The sequence below is a fragment of the Bufo gargarizans genome, chromosome 5, assembly GCF_014858855.1.
Source record: "Bufo gargarizans isolate SCDJY-AF-19 chromosome 5, ASM1485885v1, whole genome shotgun sequence".
NCBI lineage: Eukaryota > Metazoa > Chordata > Amphibia > Anura > Bufonidae > Bufo > Bufo gargarizans.
Window position 1 is genome coordinate 334546087 of NC_058084.1, and position 24919 is coordinate 334571005.

At 47.0% G+C, this 24919-nt stretch overlaps 1 long non-coding RNA gene across 1 annotated transcript; it reads right to left on the reverse strand.

The window, feature by feature from the left end:
* On the reverse strand, positions 1-24919 carry LOC122938980. The gene is made up of 3 exons (XR_006390072.1): positions 24730-24919; positions 10237-10389; positions 1-693 (listed from the first exon to the last, which is right to left on the reverse strand). It is a non-coding gene; the product is annotated as an uncharacterized LOC122938980 (long non-coding RNA).

Here is a 24919-nt window from a genome sequence, read left to right on the forward strand (position 1 = left end):
GCTCCAGACAAAGGTAATACATGAACACGGTTAGGTACAGCAGACACTAGCAGATCGCTAGTGTCAGACAGCTAAATAGGTGAAAATCTGGTGGTAGAAACCCTTTAAAGGAGTGGTGTTATCTTCTGGAGGGATCAAGTCACCCAGCCGTGATTTATACTGGTCACAAAAATTTAACATATCTTCAGAATGCACACTGACTTAACCCAGACAGAATTTTGTATCTGTGCCTGTATGAATGGATTCTGAACAGATGATCGGACACAATCTCTCATCACTGCATCTCACAGATTTATTAATAGAACATGGAGAAGCTAAGCCTGATCACAGAAACGGACTCTGGAACCTCCAGATCTGATGTAAGAAAAGAGCCACATTCCAATAAATCAAAATTCTACTGATTTTATGATTAGAAAATTCTTCTTGCACAACCTATAAATTTGTTAATAAATTTATAAAAGCGAAATGTCACAATCAGTGATAAGCGAAACTAATCATGGAGATAGAGAACAATAACCCTAATCATTTGCAACTCACAAGACTCCTGTCACTACAACTACTGACAAGTTTATATGACGGATATATAAAGGCCGATCCACTGATCACTGCAGATCTGTAATACGAGGAAACCTATCCTTCTGTGGTTATCCTTGGTCAACACTTTATTTGCCGATAATCTTCCAACCACTCATCCTAGAAGAGATGGAAAAGTCATTTGTAATGTTTATAATATAAACCATTTTTGGTACACACTAATCAGAAGAGTGTTCCCAATGTATTCTGACCTCTACCACTTATTCTTCACACCACCCCAACCTTGTGTCACCCTGGTGCTCAGAAATGGTAGACATTGGCCTTCACAATGACATAGAATAAGAAGATCACCGTGTATAACAATAGAAGTAGGGGGAAAAATGTACGCACTTCACTGTTGCATTTATTTGTGGTGAAAGGGTTTAAGTGGCCTCTTTCAGTACAAAACGAAATATATATATACGCATTTCACTTCTGCAGTTATTATTATTTCAGTACAGAAACAAAATATATTCAGCGTTCACTGTTGCAGGTATATGTGGAAAAACATTTAGTGATGTATTTCGGTCTGAAAAAACTAATTGGCTTCAGCGTTCAGCGCTGCATCATCATTTATTTGACCCTTCTTCTGATCTGTCAGAAGGAAGGAAAAATGTGCCGCACAACGGATCCTGTCTGTGTAGCAGCTGTAAGGCGTGTATGGTCCCATCAAAATTGGCTTGTGATTTGGTAGCCAAAAGCAGGAGTGGGTACAAAACACAGAAGACATGCAAATATTCCATTCACGCGTCATCTCTGTTTTAGATCCACTCCTATTTTTTTAAGGCCATTAGCAATACTGATGGATTACTGAGCAAATGCTGACCAAGTGAAGGCGGATGCTCAACAGACAGGATCCGTTTTTTGAGGGTTATTGTTCTGACGGATCAGAGGAAGGGCAAAATAATCAGTGACGTCAACACAAACTTACTGCTGACCCCCTCTCCACTCTGTCGTGGGCTCTACTTGTATAAGCGTTTAATAGAACAGGTTCTGTAGACATCTATGTGGAATCAGCTGACGAGGGTGTAAAAGGAGTGCGCTTCTTCTTGGCGCTAACATCGACCTGTAAGGCTGAGTTCATACGTGAGTTATCTGGTCAGTTTTTACCCCATGACTGCCCAAATAAGTAAATTCTGCAGTGATTCTAAGAGCGACCCCTGTCATCTGCATGTCATACGGACTCACAGTATTATTTCACTACCACAGGAGACTCCCTATTCGTGTTACTGCACGACACAGTGTTATACACCACTATAAAGGATATCTGCAGCCAGAAAATAGCCGTTTTTTAACGCGATTCGCCACAAATAAATTAGGATTGAACCAAATTTTATTTATTTTTTAATTGGGCGAACAGGCTGAATCGAATTTTTTTAAAATTCACTCATTTCTAATGGTCATTATTTAATCAGTAAATGCAAGCCAAAACCAGGAGTGGGTCCAAAACAGAGTCTGGCATACCTGGATTTTATTCCGATTTTACAATAAAGGATTCCAATGTTTTATTCAGAGGCTGGGACGATTTTCTTCAGTTTCTACTCCTGTTTTTGGCTTGCAAATATTGATCAAATACTGATACAAAATACTGATTATGTGAAAAATGCCTTAGGCTCAATTTACTTCCATTTTGGCCATTTACATCTGAAATCAGTTTTTTTAACAAGGAAAAAAAGTCCTGCATGCAGGACTTAATGGCCTCTCTCACACGGTAAGTAATTGGTCAGTATTTTGTAAGCCAATAACAGGAGTGTGTCCAAAACAGAAATAAAATGTAATACAAATATTTGCATCTCTTCTGTGTTTTGGATCCTTACAGATGCTCAAAATACAGGATTTTTTTTCTGTTCTTCTGACGGATAGGAAGAACGGAATAAATGGTTATGTTAACACGAACAAACAGTGACAATAGTGGCCCCATGACAGAGTGGGGGGGGGGGGGCAGCAGTGGCATGATAGTGGCAGATCACAGTAGCAGCAGAACCCATGAGTTATTAGTCTCTCAACAGTTAGAGAGGAAAGACAAGTTCTCTCAGGGTTAATTATGCCCCCCGCTGCAATGAACACCAACTCGGATGCCACAGTACTGGCTGGGCAGGAAAGAATGCCCATAGCAAACCTGGCCAGTTGCGGCCACACTTCAAGTTTGCATGCCCAGTAGTCCAGGAGATATTGGATCATGGGTGACAGGGTACATTCCAAGTATGCCACCATCTGCTGGATGAGGTTCTTCTGCATGTCCTGCTGCTGGATGGTTTCATCAGTAGGCGGCTGAAGAAAAATGCTCACCAAAGACTCCAGATTGAAGTTGCTGCATATGGAGCTGGTGCTGCATCTGACCCCCCTTCTCACACACACACCTCACCAGTAATGGTAGTGGAGGGTGAGCGCAGAGGGTCCCCCGGTCAGACATTCGGAGTATGGGTGATGGCACTCATAGGCAGCAACCAACTGACTACACAGCATGTCTCTATAGTAGTCGATTTTTGCATTCCTCTCAGAAGGTCTAAAAATGCCCCCATTTTTGACCAGTAGCGAGGGTCTAACAATGTGGATAGCCAGTAGTCAACACTCTGTCAAATCATGACACTAAACAAACATGAAAGCAAATATCTGGCATTTTGCACAAGGGACTCGGAGGACCTCCCTGCCTCCATTTCCACTGTATACTGCCCCGGTCTGTCGGGGTCATCTGCATCGTCTTTGTCGCTGCCCTCTAGCTCCTCTTCCGTCACTTGGGAAGATAAACCACCTAGTTGTGTATAAAATTCCTGGGTGTTTATGTCCTCCTCCTCTGCCAGTTCATCCTGCTCAGGGATAAAGTGGCTGTGAAAGGGAGGTGCGATGTCTTCTGTGCCCTCACCAATCAGATTTGTCATTATCCCCTACAGGATGTAAAGGAGTGGAATGGCATCATTGGTCCTGTAGTTCTGCCAAGTAAAATAGTCTCCTCAAAGGGCCTGAGCAAACTGCACTTGTCACGCATGAGCTGCCACTGGCTAATGTGGAAGTTACACTGGGAAGTATACCTGTCTGTCTACAGCATTAATAAATCATTGACCACCTCTGCTCAAAAAGGCAGTGTAACAAATGGACTGTGGGAAGAGCACTTTGCATGGTAAGAGCGGCTGAAGGAGCTATAGACGATGTTGACGTCAAGGGGAAGGAAAGGCAGCTTTCTTCTGCTGACAATGTTGAGCCCTGACTGCTGGAGAGGAGGTGTGGTCCGGTGGGAGATGCAGCAGTTGCTGCATCAGGCTGTAACACTACTGTAAATGAGAGGCACGGTTTTTCCACACCACTTTATGGTGATGCTCAATGTGTTGACACAGGGTCATTGTCCCAATTTTAGCACCTAGTGTGCCTCACTTTCTGCCCAAAAATCCTGCATACCACCACACTAATGTCCCATAGCAACTTGGTGAGTATGGCATTTTCCCACCAACACTGCATGATACCTGTATGCCGTTGCTTTTATAAACCCATTCCTCACAGGTAGTCTCTCGAGTAGCAGATGGTGTACCCCTCTCACGTTTGGCTGCAAATCTCCTACTTCTCCCACTGTCTCATATGCATGCTTCCACCCTGCTGTCTCACGGGCAAACTGCCACCCTCGCCCCTGATGACAATGCCCTCTCTTCACCTGGCTTCCATGTGAAATTGGCTACATCATCATCTACATCTGTTTGGTCGTCACTTGTGTCACCCTCACCTGTCTCTTGAACAGGTTATTGACCTCTCGCAACATGTGCTTCCGCCCAACTGTCATCATCGGTAGTTGCACGCCTAGAGCAGTCCACAACGGACCTCTCTTCCAAGTCTGAACAAAAGCAAGAGGCAGGTTCAGCCCAGGTGATGGCACAGGGGTAGTTCCTGGGCACTGTCAACTAAGAGTGGTGTAAGAGAAACCCACCGATGGTGGGTGTATCTGTCTGTGGCTGTGCTGGCTGTATGTATCTGTTGTCACCTGAGATGATATTTAAGAGCAAGTCAACCATTCAAGTACATCTGGATTGTTGGTGAAAACATGACCGCTGGATGACAATGGCAGCTCTGGCCTGTTGGTGCGGCTACTGCTACTAGTACCCCTTCTTCTGCTGCTACTTGTGCCGGCTACAGCAAAATTTTTGCCACTGCAAGTTCCTTTGGAGGGCCCAGGAAACTGTCTGTTGACCATAGTCTACAGTAACTGTATCAGTAATGTAATGGATTAACTAAGAATATGGCAGCAGATCATCAAGATGCAGACAGCGATATATTAGAACACCCTTTAACACTGAGGCACAAAAATTCTATATATAAACTAACAGATTAAAGAGGATTGTGGCAGCAGTTCAACAAAAGTCACACAGCAATAGTTTAGACTGCCCATTAATACTGAGGCACAGTAATATGTATAAACTAACAGAATAAATAAGAATGTGGCAGCAGATCATCAAGATGCAGACAGCGATGTATTAGAACACCCTTTAAGGGCTCATGCACATGACAGTATTTTGCGTTCAGTATACTGGCCGTTTTTTTAGTTCAGTATGCGGTACATATACTGAACCATTCATTTCAATGGTTCAGCAAAAAAAAAACTGAGTGTCTCCGTGTGCATTCCGTTTCACTATTTCCGTACCGTGAAAAGATAGAACATGTCCTATTCTTGTCCGCAAATCATGGTGCTTGGCTCCATTTAAGTCAATGGGTCCGCAAAATGCATCCGTATGTCTTCCATATCCGTTCCTTTTTTTCTGAACCATCTATTAAAAAATGTTATGCCGAGCCCAATTTCTTCTATGTATTTACTGTATACTGTATATGGCATACCGAAAAACAGAACGGAAAAACGGAACGGAAACGGAAACACGATGGAAACAAAAAAAAACAAAACAACAGATCTGTAAAAAACAGACTGCAAAACATGGAAAAAGCCATACTGTCGTGTGCAGGATCCCTAACACTGAGGCACAAAAATTCTATATATAAACAGATTAAAGAGGATTGTGGCAGCAGTTCAACAAAATGCACACAGCGATAGTTTAGACTGCCCATTAATACTGAGGCACAGTAATATGTATAAACTAACAGATTAACTGGGTATGTGGCAGCAGTTGAACAAGATGCACACAGTGATATATTATACCGCTCTTTAATACCGAGTCTGACACACAATAAGTACAGTATGTATAAAATCACAGATTAACTATGATTGTGGCAGCAGTTGAACAAGATGCGCACAGAGATTACACTCAGTCTACAGTGTTCCTTATGCTCTCCCTACAATCTCAAAAAACTCTCCCTAAGTTCTCCCTATGGTCTAAAAAAACTCTCCCTATGATCTCCCTGCACTGTCCCTTCACTCTCTCTGTAATCCCTATCCAATATTCTTTGTTAAGTAGTTTTCTGCAACAATGTCCCTAGCGCATAAGCGCTTGTCATGTCTCTCCCTAAAATCAGCTTACACTGAAATGGTGGGATGAGGCTTTTATAGTGGCTGTGACATCAAAGGGGATAGCCATCTGCTGATTGGCTAGCATCACAGCATTATGGGTCATATCGCATTCAGAGGCTTCTTACTTTCACTTTGTAACACGTTCAACCGATGTTTTAGAAAAAAAAAACAATTTGTAACCATGAAGTTGAAGAGAAATTCGGCTTTGTAGGAAATCAAATCTTTCCTAAACTTCCGATCGAAGTCAACTTCGGATGCATTAATTCGCTAAACACTAATCACTACCATGGAGGTCCTCCCATTCAGCTTGGACCCTAATTATTTAAAACTGTTCTTAATGGTCCCCCATCTTCCATAAATGTTGTTGTTGCTCCATATATGAACCAGTAAGGGCTGGTTTGCACTTGCGTTAGGGTATTCCGTTATAGGTTGACAGGACTGTTTTCTGTTCTGCATAACGGAAACCAGACGGATCTGTTATGTTTGGCCAAAAACTTCTACTATGACAATTCAAACGGAATGCCACTTAACCATCCCAGGGCCGCCGCACGCAGGATTGCGTCCTGGCGGCCGCCCTGTTATTCCTCCTAGACGCGCCGGCGCGTCATCCCGCGAGAGGCGATATTTCCTGTGAACGCGAGCACACAGGAGAGCGAGTTCACAGGAACCGAAGGTAAACAAGTGGATCTACAGCCTGCCAGCGGCGATCGTTCGCTGGCAGGCTGTAGATGCAATTTTTAACCCCTGAAAGGTATATCAGATGCTGTTTTGTTAACAGCGTCTGATATACCTGCTACCTGGTCCTCTGGTGGTCCCTTTTGCTTGGATCGACCACCAGAGGACACAGGCAGCTCTGTAATAAGTAGCACCAAGCACCACACTACACTACACCCCCCCTGTTACTTATTAACCCCTTATTAACCCCTGATCACCCCTTTGTAAGGCTCCATTCAGACGTCCGTATGTGTTTTGCGGATCCGCAAAACACGGACACAGCGGATCTGCAAAACATGGACACCGGCAATGTGCTTTCCGCATTTTGCGGATGCGCACATTGCCAGAACTATATAGAAAATGCCTTTTCTTGTCCGCAATTGCGGTTTGCGAACATTTGCAGCGCTATAAAGATCACTTTTGAGGGGCATGGCGAGTTCATAGAAGATTATTTTCTTTTGGCACAAGTTAGCGGAATTTATTTTTATTACAAAGTCTCATATTCTACTAACTTGTGACAAAAAATAAAATCTCACATGAACTCACCATGCCCCTCACGGAATCCAAATGCGTAAACATTTTTAGACATTTTTTTTCTCTTACAAAATCATTTTCCGCTAACTTGTGCCAAAAAAACAATATTCTAGGAACTCGCCATGCCCCTCACGGAATACCTTGGGGTGTCCTCTTTCCAAAATGGGGTCACTTGTGGGGTATTTATACTGCCATGGCATTTTAGGGGCCCTAAAGCGTGAGAAGAAGTCTGGAATCCAAATGCCTAAAAATGCCCTCCTAAAAGGTACTCATTGGAATTTGGGCCCCTTTGCGCATCTTGGCTGCAAAAAAGTGTCACAAATGTGGTATCGCCGTACTCAGAAGAAGTAGGGAAATGTGTTTTGGGGTGTATTTTTACATATACCCATGCTGGGTGAGAGAAATATATCTCTAAAAGACAACTTTTACAATTTTTTTATACAAAGTTGTCATTTGACAGAGATATTTATCTCACCCAGCATGGGTATATGTAAAAATACACTCCAAAACACATTGCCCTACTTCTTCTGAGTACGGCGATACCACATGTGTGACACTTTTTTGGAGCCTAGGTGCGTAAAGGGGCCAAAAGTCCAACGAGTACCTTTAGGCTTTACAGGGTTGCTCACAATTTAGCCCCACCCAAAATGCCAGAACAGTAAACACACCCCACAAATGACCCCATTTCGGAAAATAGACACCCCAAGGTATTCGCTGAGGGGCATATTGAGTCCATGAAAGATTAAACTTTTTGTCACAAGTTAGCGGAAAGGAAGACTTTGTGAGAAAAGACAAAAAAAAAAAATCAATTTCCGCTAACTTGTGGCAAAAAAAAAAAAACTTATATGAACTCACCATGCTCCTCACGGAATACCTTGGGGTGTCTTCTTTCCAAAATGGGGTCACATGTGGTGTATTTATACTGCCCTGGCATTTTAGGGGCCCTAAAGCGTAAGAATCCAAATGCCTAAAAATGCCCTCCTAAAAGGTACTCATTGGAATTTGGGCCCCTTTGCGCACCTAGGCTGCAAAAAAGTGTCACACATGTGGTATCGCCGTACTCAGAAGAAGTAGGGCAATGTCTTTTGGGGTGTATTTTTAAATATACCCATGCTGGGTGAGAGAAATATCTCTGTCAAATGACAACTTTATATAAAAAAATGGGAAAAGTTGTCTTTTAGAGAGATATTTATCTCACCTAGCATGGGTATATGTAAAAAGACACCCCAAAACACATTGCCCTACTTCTCCTGAGTACAGGGATACCACATGTGTGACACTTTTTTGCAGCCAAGATGCGCAAAGGGGCCCAAATTCCAATGAGCACTTTCAGGATTTCACAGGGCATTTTTACGCATTTGGATTCCAAACTACTTCTCATGCTTTAGGGCCCCTAAAATGCCCGGGCAGTATAAATACCCTACAAGTGACCCCATTTTGGAAAGAAGACACCCCAAGGTATTCTGTGAGGGGTATGGTGAGTTCATGTAAAATTTTATTTTTTGTCACAAGTTAGTGGAATATGAGACTTTCTAAGAAGAAAATAAATAAATAAATCATTTTCCGCTAACTTGTGACAAAAAATAAAAACTTCCATGAACTCACTATTCCCATCAGCAAATACCTTAGGGTGTCTACTTTCTGAAATGGGGGGCATTTGTGGGGTGTTTCTACTGTCTGGGCATTGTAGAACCTCAGGAAACATGACAGGTGCTCAGAAAGTCAAAGTGCGTAAATTCACATTTTTGCACCATAGTTTGTAACCGCTATAACTTTTACCCAAACCAATAAATATACACTTATTGCATTTTTTTTTTTATCAAAGACATGTAGAACAATAAATTTAGAGAAAAATTTATATAGAAATGTAGTTTGCATTGAAAAATTTTACAACCAAAAGTGAAAAATGTTGTTTTTTTTGCAAAAATTTCGGTCAATTTCGATTAATATCAAAAAAAGTAAAAATGTCAGCAGCAATGAAATACCACCAAATGAAAGCTCTATTAGTGAGAAGAAAAGGAGGTAAAATTCACTTGGGTGGTAAGTTGTATGACCGAGCAATAAACGGTGAAAGTAGTGTAGTGCAGAATAGTAAAAAGTGGTCTGGTCATTAAGGGGGTTTAAGCTAGGGGGGCTGAGGTGGTTAAAGGATGCGTTTTGCACTCCGTCTCACAAATTCCATTATTTTCCGTTATAAAACAGAACTTAAAACGTAATACCCTAATGCAAGTGTCAACCTACCCTAAGGGCTCATGCACACAAACGTATTTTCTTTCCGTGTCCGTATATGGAACATTTCATTTCAATAGGTCTGCATTCCGTTTCGTTCCTTAAAAAATTAGAACATGTCCTATTATTGTTCGCATTACGGACAGTGATAGGCCAGCTGTTCCGTTCCGCAAAATAAGGAATGCACACGGACGTCATCGTGTTTTTTGCGGACTTTAAATTACATACGGTCATGTGCATGAGCTCTTAGGCTGAGTTCACAGTTCAGTTATTTGGTTAGTTATTTTGATCAGCTATTGTGAGCCAAAACCAGGTTCAGGTCAAAAACCCAGAAGAGGTGCAAATCAATTCATTACACCTGATCTCTGTGTAGGCTTCACTACTAATTTTGGCACACAATAAGGCTTCATGCACACATCTGCGGAGCACGGTCTGTGAAATCCCGACCTTCCATCCTGCCGAGTGCACGAGTGCACAGCATCATTGATTGCTATGACACCATGCGCTTCGTGCACTCATCAGGACGGCAGGACGGAATTTCACAGACCGTGCTCCACGGATGTGTGCATGAAGCCTAACTCATACAACAAACTGAATAAACAACTGAACTGAGCTTAAATTAATCACCTTTCTCCAATAAATAATGGACCACATAGGGAAAAAACTAATTGTTTGGTTGAGTCAATGAATAAAAAATGTATGCGTTTCTATAATTGTGATATAATTAAATGTTATTTGACACTTACAAAAACATGATACTATGTCGCAGGGAAATGGACAGCATTTCTTTTCTCCAGTACAATCTAAATCGTTATTGCAGGATTTTGGAGGTGGCGGTTCATCGGGACACTTATCTGGAAAAGTGACTTGAGGGCACACCCCCGGCTTCACTGTTGGTACTGTCATATATAAAATGATAATAAGAAAGACTGATAGTTACACCACATGCATAGGGCGGGAGAAAAAGTATTATATAATATACATTTACAGACAATTCTAATACACTCAGTATACAGGACAGGAGAAGTGGTACTGTGCAGTGTCCATATATACAGAATGAGAGCAGATACTGAGGAACTCTTTTTAATTTTATACAAAAATACAAAAACTTTGCCATAAAAATTTCCAAATAAGATATAAAACAAGGTATAAAGTATATACACTTACCCTACTGGCCCAGCTCCATGCATACTATCTCATTCATACCTACTAAAAAGAGAAAATGAAACCTAGCCTAACGTAAACATCCGATCCGGCTGAACCCTGACTATATACAAATTTATACAAATTGCTTCTAACAGAAAATAAATGACAACTTGTCACAATAAATAATCAAAATAACCCCCCAAATTTTTTTTTATATATTTTTTTATATATATACATATACACACATATATATATATATATATATATATATATATATACACACATCCATATATATATTTTTTGTTTTGTTTTGTTATATACACACACATATATGAGAAGAAAAAGAAACTATACACCTTCACCCAGGGCCAACCTCCGCCTCTTGTCTCTCCATGAGGCCAGCCCTTCCTCCACCACCCACACCCAGCCCCTCGCCTCATGTCCTCCGATGTCCGCATAGTCCAGGGCTGGATGCAGGCCTCCCCACATGAAAAAATATATATATATGAACCCCCCCCACCCTATCCCACCCAACCTAACTACACCCCACTTACCCTATCATACAATATATACATCTTATAACAGCCATATCAATCTATACAAACCAATATTAAAATCCACCCGAAGGCCCAAGTTCAGTCATTTGCAAACCTTTCTTCAAAAACTCATCTTAAATACAAAACAAAAACCTAATGTGAAAGCCTCAGCCCAACACCAGGAAAAGTGCTACTGAGGCTAAGGCACATCAAAGGTGAAGCCTCTCCAGAGGTAAGAGACCCCATCCGTACCCACCTTCTCGCACTCAAGAGAGCGAACCTTCGTCAGGTCACCTAGAATGTTCCTACACACCTCTTCCACAGGGAGGACTTTCTGCTGGGTTGAAACTAAACACTGTGCGTTCCATGTGAAGTACCTGACCACTATGCTAACTACAAAAGCTGTGCATGGGTCCCTTCTTCCCAAACCTTTTAATGCTCCATAAGCCCATTCCGCATAGGAGAGGTTGGCTAGCCTAGGCCAGCCAATGGATGCGCCCACCCGTTTGTATACCTCTGTATTAAAGGGACACTGAAGCAGGAAGTGCTCCATACTTTCCAGTATGTCGCCTGTAAAGGGGGAATATTAATCACCAATATTATGCGAATATCGATAATTAATATTCATAAATAGGAGGAGCCGTCTAGTGATGACTCCGCCTATTTATGCCTTTATATAATAAATAACACCAGGGGATGCAGGGGTTAACCAGGGGATGCAGGGGTTGGGGTAACCCAGGGGTTAATCAGGGCCACCAGGGTAAACGTTCAGGGATATATCCTGGCAGGGAAAGGGTTAATCAGGGGAGGTGGTGCTGGGAACAAGGGGATCTGGCAGTGTAGGGGTTACCAGGGGTGTAAGGGTTTAGGGATCAGGTCCATGCAAGGGTTAATACCCTGCAAGTAGATATGGGAGGAGGTACAGGGATCGTTGGTGGGATAGGGGTTATGGGCAAATAATCGTTGGTGGGATAGTGATCCAAGGTGGGTCCTCCTCAGGGAGGGCGGCTCGACAGCTCTACTCCAGCCCGGGGCGCTGCGCTCTCGTTCAGGTGGTTGGGGGGGGGGTCTGGTCCGTCTCCTCTGAGCGCCGATCGCGCTCTCCTATATGGGTGTGGGTCTGGTCGGGGGGCCTCTCCTGAGCGCAGGATGCGCTCCTCTTCCAGGTGGGGGCCCTGACCCTAACTAACTTAAGTGCCGGGCCGCCGGATATTTAAACCCGGCCGCCCGCACTCCCGCGCCGCCCATCATCCACGTGGGCCGGCGCAGTGATATGACGTCACTGCGCCGGCCAGCACATCGGGGACGCGCTGCAGACAGGCGGGAGATGCCTTTGATCTCCCGCCTGCTGCACCTAGCATTCCGGACAGTGCGATAGTAATCGCACTGTCGGAATGCGCATATCATGCGTAATTATCTCCAGCTGCGCTGGAGATAATTACAACAAAGGGCTCAGATTCTGTTGAATCTGAGCTCTTTGTATCCATCAGGATAACTGGACCCTTGTCTGGTCATTCTGATGCAATTAGCCAGATTGCATCAGTGCAACAGCTTGGGGCACATTCACACCGATGCACCTGGTTTCAGGTGTAGTAGGGGGGGGGGGAATATATATAATATACATGCGTATGGATGCTTGGGGCACATCCATACACATGTATACATTAATATTAGGGACATAGAAAGGGGGCACATGATTATATAAGGGGGCACAAGGCCCCTACTATATAAGGGGGCACAAGGTCCCTACATTATAAGGGGGCACAAGGCCCCTACATATATTATAAGGGGTCACATATTTCCCACAGGGGCCACCATGAGCCCCTGGGGATCACCATGGGCAGACGTGTGTAGATGCTGGGCACATCTGCGCACATCATCCCATGGTGCGTTGGTTAATGTATGCATATATACCATACATGCCCGCACGTGTTTGCGGGCATGCATGGATATATATGCATACGTCTCAACGCTTCCTCAACATCGCCACACTCCTCCCGGGGACAACCCCTTTCATCAGAGTTCCTATACCTCAAGTTGCCCCTTACATACAGCTTCCCGTGAAAGCAGCGCCAAGCCAAGTCCCAAAACTTCAAGGGGATCCTTGCCGAATTTAACAACTGTAAAACCCTGTCTAGATCCCGGCTTGGGCAATCCTTAAGGGCCAGGGGCTTCTGGAAGTGTGTCAACAAGACCCTCTCGTCAAGGGATCTCCTTGACTGGGTCTTGATTTCCCTCACTCCCAAACCCCACTGGCGGATCACCTTCAGAATCGGGGTGACATAAGCCGGAAGATATCCGTGAGGTGTACACAAATCCTTCACTTGCACTCCTGTCTCGCACTCCTGGAAGAAAGGCTGAAACCAACCCCTGCAAGAGACTACCCACGGAGGAGCCCTCTCTTTCCAGAGGTTTGCCAGGTTGATCTTAACAAAGGTGTTCACAAGGAACACCACTGGGTTGACCATACCCAACCCCCCTAATCTCCTCGTACGGTATGTCACCTCTCTCTTGACTAGGTTCAGCCTATTCCCCCATAACAGTTGAAAGAACAGACTGTAAGCCCGAGTCCAGAGAGGTTCTGGCAAAACACATACACTGGCCAAATAGATAAGCAAAGGGAGAAGGTAAGTCTTGATCAGGTTCACCCTTTCCCTGAGGGTCAAAGACCAACACTTCTACTGGTCAACCTTCTGAGCGGCGATCGTGAGCCTGCTGTCCCAATTTTGGGTGGGATAATCCCCCTGGCCGAATTTAACGCCTAGGACTTTGGCTGACGACTGGGGCTCTGGGAGGGTGTCCGGGGAATCGAAAGATGGATCACCCCCTCCCAGCCAGAGACTCTCACACTTATCCCGGTTAATCACGGACCCGGAGACTTCCGAGTAGCGTTCTACCTCCGACATCACGTATTCCGCCTCCCCTCCCGAGGACACGAAAACAGTGACATCATCAGCATACGCCACCACCCTCAGAGTGGCTTCTGGCTCCTCCACACTCATCCTGACTCCCGCCAACGGTCCTCGATCAATCCTCCTAATAAAAGGATCAATCGCAAACACGTATAAGAGCGGGCTCAATGGACAACCCTGGCGGACTTCAGACCCGACCTCAAAAGGGCTGCCAGACCAACCGTTCACCAGCGGGAAACTCTCTGCCCCTGCATACAAGATCTTTAACCAATCGACAAACCCCCCCGGCAGGCCATATTTCAGAAGGACTGCTCAGAGGTACTCGTGGTCAACCCGATTAAAAGCCTTTGCCTGATCTAAAGCCAGCATGTACCCCTTCCAGTTACCCGCCGTACTCTGCTCCACTGCCTCTCGGACACCGAGCACAGCACTAAACGTGCTTCGGCCTGGAACTGAGCAATGTTGGGTCTCCGAAAGGAGCCGGGGCTCAAACTGCACCAACCGATTAAACAGTATCTTGGCCAGGATCTTTCTGTCCGTATTGAGAAGCGCTATGGGACGCCAATTCTCAATACGGCTCGGATCTTTACCCTTTGATATAAGGATCAGAGCTGACCTCCTCATTGACTTTGGCAGAGCACCCGAGGAAAAGCACTTATTGAATACCTTAGTCAAGAGGGGAACCAAGGAGTCCTTAAAGGTCTTATAAAACTCGGATGTTAAGCCATCCGGGCCTGGTGACTTCTTTAGGGCAAGCCCTTCGATCGCCAGGCTGACTTCCTCTTCTCTGATTTCTTCTATCAAAACGCCAAGAGAGTGGTCTACTCTTGACTCAGGGATGGTTTCAGCCAGGAAAGCCGAAATCCTGTCCCGATTCAGATCCTTCTTCCTCAAGAGGCACGAGTAGAAGGACTTGACGATTTCCAAGATCCCTGATCTGGACCTATCCAGAGATCCCGTACCATCGACCAGTCCTGTCACCAACTTACTTTTCACTGTCATCTTACAGTTTCTGTAAGGGTCAGGCGAGCGGTACTTCCCGAAATCCCTCTCAAAAACCAAAGATGCGTGCCTATCGTACTGGCACCTCTTAAGCAAAGATTTCACCCTGGAGATATCATCTCGGCTACCTCCAGTCGAGACCAGTTGTTCGAGTTTCCTCCTCAGCCCCTGATACAAGCGATACTTGTCCAGGGACCTGAGGCTCGAGAGCTGGCGGAAGAATTTTGCCACCCGATCTTTGAATATCTCCCACCACTCAGACTTAGTGTCACAAAGATCCAGCAATGCTACCTGACTCTGAAGGAAGTCCTTAAAGGATTGTCTCACCTCTGCTTCCTCCAGGAGGGCCGAATTTAGCTTCCAATAGCCTCTTCCCATTTGGGGGGATTCTGCAACATTCAAAGAGAACATAATTAGACAGTGATCAGAGAATTCCACCTCTACCACCTCCAAAGGTGAAAAAGTAGTCTCCTCCTTTAAATAAAACCTGTCTATTCTAGATCTAATCTGACTACCTCTATAATAAGTGAAACCACCGTGGCCTGGGGTGTGCCTAATGTGGACATCCACCAGGCGAGCCTCGCTAGCTATGCTATTCAGGGATACACTATCATAAGCCAGCCGGTTTCTGGCGCCTCCCCGGTCTTGGGACCTTGTGACTGTATTAAAGTCCCCGCCAAAGACCACCTGCCGACTCGTAAAAAGGAAAGGTTTGATCCTCATAAAGAGACGCTTCCGATCCCACCTGGTTTGGGGACCATAGATGTTTATCAGGCGAAGCTCTTGACCCTTCATGAGGACATCTAAAATCAAACACCTCCCCATTTCTAACTCAATCACTCATCGGCTTTCTACTGGTGCGGTAAAAAGAACCGCCACTCCGCTATACGGCTCAGCCGCAAGAGACCAATATGATGGACCACACCTCCACTCCTTTTTTGCTTTATACACAGCCGCCAAATCTGGCAGCCTGGTCTCTTGCAAAAATAAAATGTTAGCTTCAACCCGGCTGAGAAAATCAAAGGCTGCAAACCTAGCCGCATCCGATTTAATACTGGCGACATTAATGGTCGCCAGCGTCAACGGAGAGAGTGCCGCCATATAGAGTGATTAAATTAGACGGCCTTCTTCCTTCCCTTCCCCTTCTTGTTCTTCTTTTTACCCCTCTTGGGGCTACCCCCTAAGGTGGCATGATCTCTTTTGAGAGAGACAGTGGTGTCCATCTCATTAGTCACCACCGCCTCCCCCCTCGCACCACCCTTGTCATTCCCATTCCCAGTGTCTGGACCCGCCCCACCTCCCGAGGACCTTGCATCCTCACCGGGGGGGGCGCAGGCCCTTCCAGAGGCTCCTTCTCTTGCCCCTCCGGCTCCCCACCTTCAACCTCCTCCCCGGAAGAAGAGATCTCATCCAAGGTGAGGTACCGGTTGGAAAGATCCAGGGGAAGAGAGTCAGGATTAGAGAGGTCCAGGGGGGAGCTGGCTTTGCCTTCCACAGGTACTCTAGTCGGGCTAGATCTTTTTTTGGTCAGACGTTTCCTTCTTGTTCTTTTAGACTCTGTCTCACTCTCCTCTGTTGCACTCTCGTAGCAAGAGGACAGAGTCACCTCGGAACGGTCTAGTCTCCTGAGTTCCTCATTCACTTCGATATCCCCCAGGGTCTCAGCTCTAGGAGAGGCATTCTCCTGGGAGGGCACAGGCATCACCCCAGGAGGGGGTTCCACCTGCCCCCTCTCCATTTGACGCCTCTCCCTCCGTCTCTGCTGGGACAGGCTTTTTTTTCTCTTCATCGACCCCACTGCCCTGTCGCCTTCGCCAGCACTCGCCTCGGCAGTGGGGGCCTCCCGGCTCGCCTCTGCGCGTGCACGAGCCACGTTGGCGACAGAGCGAGGGCAACGACTGAACGGGTGCCCTAGCTCACCACACAGGTTGCATCTAATCTGCCCACAAGATGCAGCTAGATGGCCTTCACCCCCGCACAACGCGCACCTCTGCACTCGGCAGCTGGCGCTGAAGTGCGAAGGGCTGCCGCACTTGTAACACAGCTTAGGCTGCCCCCTGTAGAACACCATGATCCTATCCCGACCAAGGAAAGCAGATGACGGTATGTGGGAAACCGACCCCCCTGAATATTTCGACTTAATCTGAAACGTCCAGGCACCCGACCAGATGCCAAACTCATCCAGGTTCTTGCTAGGAAGACCCTGGACGTCCCTGTACCTGCTCAACCAGGTCAAGATGTCAACACAAGAAAGTGACTCATTACGGGTCAGAACGGTCACTTTCTTGACCTCATTCTGGCGGGTTATCGCTTGCACAAAAAAACCCTGCCAGTCCGGCTGGTCTTTTGCCAGCTCATACCCAGACCAGAAAAGTTCAAGACCCTCTGGCCGGGCAAAACTGACATCAAACTCCCGGGTGCCATACGGATGTATCAGGGCAAAGATGTCACATGCCCTGATGCCCATCTGAAAGAGAAGCTCTGCCACCCTCTTCCTGGTAGGGCACGCTTCATTGCCTCTCCATTTCAGACAGACAACATTCCGTCTGGCTGACCCAGGGCCAGTTGTGGGTGAGGACCAGGTGGTCTCGCCCCCGCCTTGCTCTCGGAAGGCACGCAGGCCATGCCTGTCTATCCAGAAGGATAGATCCACCTGCTGCCCCCCTATTGTAATGGAATTCTCCCCTCTCCTAAGAGCCTCTAGAAGTTGCCGCTGCAAGTTACCGTCACCAGACATTGGTAATGGGGAGGACAATGGGGACCGCCCCCCCCCCCCCCTGCACCGGCGACCACACCAGCATAACTTCTGCCAGGCGTAACCGACGCAGGGGGGGCAGCCGGACCGGGCCCACCCCCACCCCCCCCAGACCTATCTACAGCAGGTGTCACTCCAGGCCCCTCTGAAGGGGCTACATGAGGCGCACCGGCCACTTGTACAGTGGGCGGCCGACCTCCAACATTCACCCCTCCATCAGGGCCCGGGGCAACACCACTAACATAAACTGTATTCACACAAGTGACCACTTCTTCAGTGGCCACTACCGCACTCTCCCCTCCCCCCACACACACTGCTGGGCCAGAGGGGACAGAGGTCACTTTATTTGTTTTGTCCATCATTTCCTTGCTGGACACATTTTTGACAGTCTTTCCTGATTTTTCGGGCCGGCGGGCTGTAGAACCACTGGTCCCAGCCACGCCGGCCTTATCCACTTGATGGACAGCGCAGGAGGGAGGGGCGGTGCGCACCACACTCGCATCAGGACTGCCCCCTCCCTCTCTGCCTACAGACACGCTGCTCCGAGCCCCTTTGTGGATATCGAAGCCCCACCCCCTCCACCCCTGACCACTCCAACTGCGCCTTCACTCCCCGCCGCCACAACAATACCAGCGGAAGGGACCGAAGCGGAGCAGACCGGGGCAGAGGAGACTGGAACCCCGGCAAGGACTTGGGCACACAACTTGGGAGGGGCGGAGGCAGCCACCTCGCATCCTCCCCCTGCAACTCCGGATCGGGACACCGCTGTACCCGCGGCCGCACCCCCTCCACCCACAGCCACCCCCACCACCCCTGCCCCCCCGTCCCCCGCCGCCATGCCAAAACTGGCAGGGGGGACTGCAGGGCGCACGGGAGCGGCGAAGCAGACCGGGGCAGAGGACGCAGACCCCAGGACAGGGATCCCGGCAACAACCTCTGCAAGGGGGGCAGTGGCAGCCACATCACCACGCCGCACCTCCACCCGGCACTTGTCCAGTGCCCCAGCAGAAGCGGGCGGAGCCACCCGACCACCAACCATGCCCCCCTCGCCACTCGCCCCGGGAGCCTTCCTGTCTGGCCCCTCCTGCTTCTCCTCACTGCCCCTGTTACCGCAAACAGGGACGGCATCCTGCGCCATCTTTACCACGTCTTTCTCCCCACTCCTACGCACCGGTCCCACAGCAGAGACCGGGCCAGGGAGGATGGTGGGGTTCGTGCCCTGAGCTGGCTTTTCAGCTGGCCCAGGGCACGCAGGGTGAGTCACATAGACATACCTCACCTCTGGCTTTAATGTCTTTGTTTTTCTCTTCTTTCCCACTGGCTCATCTTCAAGTAATTCATCACCAAAACAAATGTCGTCACAAATTTTGGGGGACTCCAGGTGGCGTATTTCGGCCATAAGCTGCCCCCCAACTCCGCTGCTCTCACTGAAGTCTATTTCCTCATCGGAACTAGTGGGGGGGCAGGCATACCTGCTCTGCGGTGATGCCAGTTTCCGCAGGTTGCCCCCCTATGTCCGACTCTTCCTCCTCACTAGAGGAGTCATCTTCTTGTTGTTTCTGGTTTCCAGCCATTTCATTAAACCTTTTGTCATTCATGAGCTTTTCCTTAAAGGGGCCACTGTTTTCCAGAATGGCCCCCATTCTGTCCTGCAGCTCTTTAATAATTTCTTTTAAGTCTTTTATTTTCCTTGAGATCTCTGGCCTGTTTTTCCTGGCCGCTTTGTCCACGTTCCCCCTCTCAAGCCTTAGTTTCTCCCTCACCATCCTGAGGGTCCTATTCGCCTCCTCGTACTCCCGGAGGTAGGCCGCGATCCGGGAGCTGTAAACCGCGATTAGTTCCCGGGGCTTCATGTTGCCCCAGTCAGCCTCAACCGGAACCAGCCCATCCCCAGGAGCACTCCGCGTACCTCTTGGAGGGCTACTGTCCGCCCTCCTGGAACCGCCGGCGATGGACACGGCTTCACCTCCGGGGGCTGCAGGGGCCGCTGCACCACGACTCCTGCTGGATCTTCTGACCCCCGGGGCGGAAGATGGAACTGAGGCCGGTAGCTCACCTCCCCTACCTCCCGCCGGCCTACCCCGGGAAGCAGGATCCTGGGTCTTGAGTCGCTTCATAGCCCAGAACCCTACCAGCTCCCTGGGGAGAGAGAGGCAGGGCCTGGGCTGGGATAGATGGAAAAATCCCTGGTAACTTGTCAGTAATTAGCAGGAGCTCCTCCAGACAACCACACCCGTCCACTGGCTCCTGCACACTGAGGATTACACCCAGTATACAGGACAGGAAAAGTGGTACTGTGCAGTGTATATATATATATATATATACAGAATAAGTGCAGATACTGAGGATTACAGGACAGGAGAAGTGGTACTGTGCAGTGTCTATATATACAGAATAATAGCAGATACCGAGGATTACACCCAGTATACAGGACAGGAGAAGTGGTACTGTGCAGTGTCCATATATATATACAGAATAAGCATAGATACTGAGAATTACACCCTGTATACAGGAGACAAAAACTACTATGAAATCCTATCCCACAACCCGATAAAGGAAGACACCAAAAAACTATTGGGTCTTCTGGAAAAAGCAGAATCACAGGGAATACTAACCAAAAAGGAAAAAGAATACATTACCATAGACCACTTGAACCTGGCACTTTTTTACCATCTACCAAAAGTACATAAATCCACCCACAATCCGCCAGGGAGACCGATCATATCTGGCATCTCCTCACTCACATGCAATTTATCACACTACATCAACATTTTTCTACAGAAATATGTCATCCAACTACCCTCCTACCTGAAGGACTCCGCCACTTTAATCACCTTGCTCAAAAGGGTACATTGGAAAAAATCATACATTTGGGCCACACTTGACGTAGCCGCATTATATTCCAACATCCCACATAATACAGGGATAGACGCCATACGGCAGTACCTACAACAAGACACGAACCTGCCAACCTCACAGGGACAATTCATTCTGGACGGCATCGACTTCATTCTCAAACACAACATCTTCAATTTTGAGAACAAAATTTACAAACAGACCAGAGGGACCGCTGTGGGGACGCGATTCGCGCCCAGCTTCGCGAACCTGTACATGGGAATCTTCGAAAACCAATTCATCTACAACAAACACCCTTGGCAAGAAAAACTAGTCTTCTACAAACGTTACATCGATGACTTGCTTTTGATCTGGGATGGCAGCCTAGAAGAGGCCAACAATTTCACCACCCACCTAAACAAAAATAACTTCAATCTCACCTTTACAGCCAACTATTCCGAAACATCTATAGAATACCTGGACCTAGTCCTATCCACTAAGGAAAATATCATCGAAACAAAGACCTTTTTCAAAAAAGTAGATGGAAACAGTTATCTGGACTATAGGAGCGCACACCACAAAAAGTGGAAAAATAACATACCATTCAGCCAATTCAAGCGGATCCGTCGAAATTGCACAAAGGATAAAGACTTCAAACTACAAAGCCAGGTAATTGAAAAAAGATTCCGCAACAAGGGATACCCATGCGGCGTAGTCAAAGCAGCACTACGGCAGGCACAGAAATACACCCAGGATGACTGCCTACCATCAGAAACAAAACCACCAATCACCAAACCAAGTGATCCAGATACCACCAAAAAATACAAGACGTCCTTCATAACCACATTCAATACCAACCACACGACCCTGAGAAATATACTGAAGAAACACTGGCAGATACTACAAGCGGATCCCTTCCTAACGAAACATATACAACCAGAACCACACATAACGTTCAGAAGAGCCCAAACAATCAAAAATCTCATTGCCCCTAGTCGCTTGCGCACTCAGAAAAAACATCCCCCAGCCATTTTAAGCCTCTTTCCCAAAATGCTTGGAAGTTATAAATGCGGACACCAAAGATGTAAGTGTTGTATGAACATCTCAAATCGGACCACCAAATTCTCCAGTAATGTAACAGGAGAAAATTTTGAAATAAAGCACTTCCTAAACTGTTCATCAACATACATCATTTATCTATTGGAATGCAGCTGTGGATTATAATACGTTGGCCGGACCACCCTCACTCTGAGAGAGAGGATGAACAAACACCGTTGGAACATCACGAACGGCTTCCTCAAACATGGAGTATCCCGACATTTCCTGCAGGCACACAACAAGGATGCAGGAGACCTCTCCCTACTACCCATTGAAGAAATCCCAGCCACCCATGGTAACCGCTACCAGAAATTGAGGAGAAAAGAAATGTACTGGATATTCAAACTACAAACCATAGAACCATACGGCCTAAACGAATCGCTAGAAACAAACTGCTTCTAAAACCCAGAATGCCTAAACGAACTGTTAGAAACCAACTGCATCCAAATAAACCCGGATCCCTGCCCTTCAAATTACACCACGCACTCCGCCACGCACCACTCCATATTGTTTCACACACACCACTACCCTTCCCTTCACTGCCCCCCCTCCACACCCATCCACTCCCCTCCCCCATCTCCAACCATCCTACCCCACCATGTCAAACCCCCGCCATGCCCACCACCTCCAGCACTCACGTTCCCACCTCCTCTCTCCCACCCACCTTACCACCATCCATCCCATCAATCCCCCCCCCTTCTCTCCTCCACCACATCCCTTCTGCCCACCTGCCAATTACCACGCCACTCTAGGTCATATACATGCCTCAAACCAGCCACCCCAGTACATTCCCCACCCTATTTCTAATGAATCAAACTAGCTACAACACACCAGCCCCTTCATCACATCACATCCCATCTAAACACCCCATCACAGCCACCCCATCAAAACACCCCATCAACACATAACATTATACAGCACCAGCCCCCTCATTTCCCCTCTCCCCCCCTTGCTGCCAACATAACACATTACACTGTCCACTACTCATCACATTACATATTCCCTCACTGCCCAGCGTCAGCCGAGCAGCACTCAAGGATGTCACAACCCCGCCCCCTGCACACCAGCTGATCGGCTTAACAACCATGGACACCGCCCCCCCGCCCCCTTAGCACTTCAGCTGATCGGCGCAGCAATACCAGCAGCCTTCCCGCCTGACGTCACCGCCACGCCCCCGTCTGACGTCACAACCCCGCCCCCGCCACCCGAACTTAAAAAGCGCGCGCTCTGACACATGGAGAGCGGCGTTCCCAGCACAACCAGACGCTCCAGGTAAGAGACAGACAGCAACAGCGTTTGTTATGTCCACATCCCCCATTGCACCCCTAATAACTTGGTCAGCCTCTCCAACCACCATGTGGGGCCACATTCCACCAGCGCAGCTCACAACCCTCATACAGAATATCCATCCTCCTCCCTCCAGCACCATCAAAACACCGCCACACACTGCACCCACCTTTCTCATCACCACCAGCCATCCGCCCCTCCATTATATTACCCCCACCTTCTCCTACCCCCACAGCCACATTCCAAACACAACACACTGCATCACATTGCACTGCACCATGTTCCCCCCCCCCTCTGTTCCATCTACACACACAGACATCATCATGCCCCCTTGCCCAGTGTCCGTCTTCTCATTTGTTGTGTTTTTATTCCCACAGCCATCTGGCCTGTCTCTCTGCTGACGCCCGATTAAGGTAAACCCCCCCCACCACTACATTCCACCAAATACCGTCCTAACACACACACCACCTTCCCAATACCGCACTAGGGACACCAGCCTTCACACGCCATACACATTCACTCATCCAATAACCACAGTTCTCCTGAAACACACTTGAGCACACAATCCATTATGCCAGCAGAAATAATAGACACACCTAGGCCCAAAAGTGACCTCATACGCGGACCACTGAATACTTACTGACTTCCTTCGCTTTGAATCAACCGCTGCTGCTGTTACTGACATTTGCATTTTTATTTCTCTGCAAACTACAGATCTTATTATCGCCCTTATCATCATTATTTTATATATAAATTTTTTTTTGTATATAACTATGCACATTTTAAACGCTTAAAGGCATGCGCACAAACTCTCTAAATATTCCACTGTTTAATGCATGTCCACACCCATCTAACCAGGTGGGGACACACCTTTTGCCTCCGGCATTTTTTTCTTTTATACCCTTGTTTTAGACTTGATAAAGGAGTTATAAACTCCGAAACGCGTTGTCTACTGAACAATAAAAACAGCTACTTCACCAAAGTCTACTGTCTGAGGTCGTCCTTTTGTGCGCCAAACAAATACCCTACTGTGTGCAATCGCACACAAACCAGCAACTTCTACCCTGTATACAGGACAGGAGAAGTGATACTGTACAGTGTATATATATATATATATATATATATACACAGAATAGGAGCAGATAGTGAGGATTACACCCAGTATACAGGTCAGGAGAAATGGTTCTGTGCAGTGTCCATATATATACAGAATAAGCATAGATACTGAGAATTACACCCGGTATACAGGACAGGAGAAGTGGTACTGTGCAGTGTCCATATATACAGAATAAGAGTATATACTGAGGATTACACCCAGTATACAGGACAGGAGAAGTGGTACTGTGCAGTGTATATATATACAGAATAAGAGCAGATACTGAGGATTACACCCGGTATACAGGACAGGAGAAGTGGTACTGTGCAGTGTCCATATATACAGAATAAGAGTAGATACTGAGGATTACACCCAGTATACAGGACAGGAGAAGTGGTACTGTGCAGTGTCCATATATACAGAATAAGAGCAGATACTGAGGATTACACCCAGTATACAGGACAGGAGAAGTGGTACTGTGCAGTGTCCTTATATACAGAATAAGAGCAGATACTGAGGATTACAGGACAGGAGAAGTGGTACTGTGCAGTGTCCATATCCTTTTAACTTACCATAAGTATTAGTTTTAGTTTTTGGCAAAGCATTTCCTGCAGTTGGTCGTCCACAGAACAGAAGAAGCAGAAGGAACAAGGAGGTCCCTGATGTCATCTTTTCTAGGCACTAGAGATTTGAGCGATCCAGAACTTGACGCTGTGTATGTATGTAGGAATGAGGTGATAATAAATGTGTTTTTTTTTTATT